This window comes from Elephantulus edwardii, unplaced genomic scaffold (genome assembly GCF_000299155.1).
Source record: "Elephantulus edwardii isolate Elephantulus edwardi_28Jun2011 unplaced genomic scaffold, EleEdw1.0 scaffold00212, whole genome shotgun sequence".
NCBI lineage: Eukaryota > Metazoa > Chordata > Mammalia > Macroscelidea > Macroscelididae > Elephantulus > Elephantulus edwardii.
In genome coordinates this window covers 5,166,879-5,170,098 of record NW_006399962.1, presented here as the reverse complement: position 1 = coordinate 5,170,098, position 3,220 = coordinate 5,166,879, and the positions used below count along the sequence as shown (strand labels likewise).

At 36.0% G+C, this 3,220-nt stretch overlaps 1 pseudogene; it reads left to right on the top strand.

Moving 5' to 3' along the window:
- The first annotated feature begins 881 nt into the window (after window positions 1-881).
- Window positions 882-1,811, top strand: LOC102853674 (annotated as a pseudogene).
- The last annotated feature ends 1,409 nt before the right edge of the window (window positions 1,812-3,220 follow it).

The following is a 3,220-nucleotide window of genomic DNA, read 5'->3' as shown; positions in this document are numbered from 1 at the left end:
AAGATCTGAAAAGCTTCCCACAACAAAAACAGTGACTGTGGTGTTGGAAACCCCCATGCCCTGTCCCATCTATCCACACACTCTCGAAACAACTAAAGTGCATGCATATAGATAAAGACAGATGCATAGAGATCCCACACAAGCAGAAGGGTGTCCTACAGAAGCTGCTACATGCAATAATAAGTAAAAGTCTGTTCATTAGAGACACACCAGGTAAGCATTTTAATTTCCAGAGAGATGTGAGTTCATGATTCCCACATAACAAAATATGTATGTTTCATAACATATTATACATTTTTAATTTAAATGTAACTTTACTGGCACTATATATTTGAAATAATAGTATATTTCATTTTTATAATAACTTTGAATAAAGATTTTCAAAATAAAAAAATCTGAGTGTTCTAAAAAAGTCTGAGTGTTCTAAGAAAGAGCAAGATGTGCTGAAGTAATATATAAAAAATATGTCATTTTTTTTACTATTTGGACACTCTTATGTAACATCTGACCATTGATTTACCTCTTAGAATCAACAACCAACCACTGCAGCCATTCAAATTGTAAAGGGTGTGTATCCAGTTTCTAAAAAGTTATTTCAGTCATTCAGTAGATATGGATCATGAAATTAAACCATTGTAAAATTCTGAAAGAAAATGCAAAGTAATTGCCAAAGATCACAGGTAAGTACAACCATAGAAGTGTCTGAAAGACCTAATTACTTGCTCCAATATACATTCAGTCTTAGAAAACCTTTACAAACAGTTATACATTATGAGTAGAAATCATCTTGGCAGCATTTACCAAAGCAGAAAGCACCCTGATAAAGTTCAGTATCCCTCACTGATCTCCTCTTTCCCGTTAGGTCTTCTTGAAGGTCAACAATGAAAAATCAGACTACATTTACTGAGTTTATCTTGCTCGGTTTCTCTAATCAACCTGAATCCCAAGTGGTTGTATTCATCTTCTTGTTACTTGCTTACTTGCTGAGTGTCTTAGGAAACATGACCATCATCATACTCACGCTGGTAGACCCCCACCTCAAGACACCAATGTATTTCTTCCTCCGGAATTTCTCTTTCTTAGAAATTTCCTTCACATCCATTTTCATTCCCAGATTGCTAACTAGCATGACTACAGGAAATAAGGTTGTCAGCTTTGCTAACTGCTTAACTCAATATTTTTTTGCTATACTCCTTGGGGCAACAGAGTTTTACCTCCTGGCCTCTATGTCCTATGACCGCTATGTGGCCATCTGTAAACCTCTGCATTATTTGACCATCATGAACAGCCGGGTCTGCATATAACTGGTGTTCTGCTCCTGGATGGTAGGAGTTCTGACTGTCTTACCTCTAATCATCCTCGTAAGCCAGATGGATTTCTGTGTCTCTAACGTACTGAATCAATATTACTGTGACTTTAGACCTCTTGTGGAACTTGCCTGCTCTGACACAAGACTCTTGCAACTAATAGCTATGCTCTTAGCTTCTTTGACTCTAGTGGTTACTCTGGTACTTGTAATACTTTCTTATACATACATTATCAAGACCATTCTGAGGATCCCTTCTGGTCAACAAAGGACAAAAGCTTTTTCTACTTGTTCCTCTCACATGATTGTAATTTCTCTCTCTTATGGCAGCTGCATCTTTTTATATATTACTCCATCACCAAAGAAAGGAAGTAACTTTGACAAAGAAGTATCTCTACTCATGACCTCAGTTAGCCCATTGTTGAACCCCTTTATTTATACACTACGAAATCAACAGGTAAAGAAAGCCTTTAAGAGCACAGTAAATAAGATTGTGAAGTTTTAATCAAAATGTATTACTTTTAATCAAAAGGTTTGAATTCCGTGAGCATTCCATTAATTTTACTATTTGCATGTTGTTAATTGCTTAATAACTTGGGTGTGTAACTAGTCTGTCACTTTATTGTATTAAGGTAACTTGTGGGTTGCTGCGATACTGAAGCTATGTCACTGGGGATTTACTTTCTAGAAGGGTCACTCAGGATGGACAGGTTTCAGTAGAGCTGCCAAATTAAGACAGACTAGGAATCAGAGCTGTTCATCCACTTGTGAATGAATAGATCTCTGAAAATCCTATGAGCAATAGACTAATATAGTATTGGAGGAATATCCCAGATTAGAAGAAATTTAAAATGAGGAGAAAGAGTTTCAAGCCTTCCTTATGGCAAAGCCTCATCTCTCATACTTTGGGCCTGTTGCTAAGAGAGGTTATTCCTTGGAAAATGACATAACACTTGAAAAGGTGGAGGGTCTGTGAAAGAAGGAAAGACCTTCAATGAGCTGGATTGACACAGTGACTGCAGCAATGGGCTCAAGTGTATCAGACATTATGAGGATGACACAGAATAGGATAGGGTTTATATCTGTTGTATAGGGTTGCTGTAAGTCCTACTCATATATGAGTCATACTTGACCTGACAGCACCAATAATATATAGTTTAATAAATACTTAATAAATTCCTACTGTGTATCAAGACAGAGATTCAGCATCAAGAATGTAAAAAAATATATTTTTATTGCTAAGGACTTTGGTTTCATATCATAGAGAGATATACTAACAAATTATAATAAAATTATTAAATGCAAAATAATTGAGATTGTATAAGAAAACTTCTGAGCTATGCAGCTTTACTCTTTATTCAAGCAAACATTTTACTTGGAAGGGGAAGAGTAGATATACCAAATTAGAAGTACTCTAGAGTAAAAGACAGAGAATTTATTATGAAGATGCTTTATTGCACATCATGGTCTTGGTAGTGGTGGTGGTGGTGGTGGTTGTTGTTGTTATTATCAAGTCAATGAAGAACAAATAATTTGAACTTTCCCTATCTTGTGCTATCATCACAATCTCTGTCATGCTCAAGTCCATTGTTATACTTTGTGCATTCCATATTCCAGTTATTAATGGATGTTTTCAGCTGTTCTTCCCCGCTTTGAGTATTGCTATATCATCAAAGGTGATTCCTTTATTGAGAGAAAGTTTTTCTCCTGAGTCATTACTGTAGACTATAGCTCTTTTCCAGTCACAATTTGAGTGTCTTCCAACATGTTTTCATCTTTAGCACTATATATAACAATATTCTATTATCTATAAGATTTTGGGAGACCTCTTGTTTCAGAATTGGATAGCCATCCCTGCTTGTTAGCCTGTCTTAGTCTAGCACTTCTGCTAAAGCCTATCCACCATGGATGACT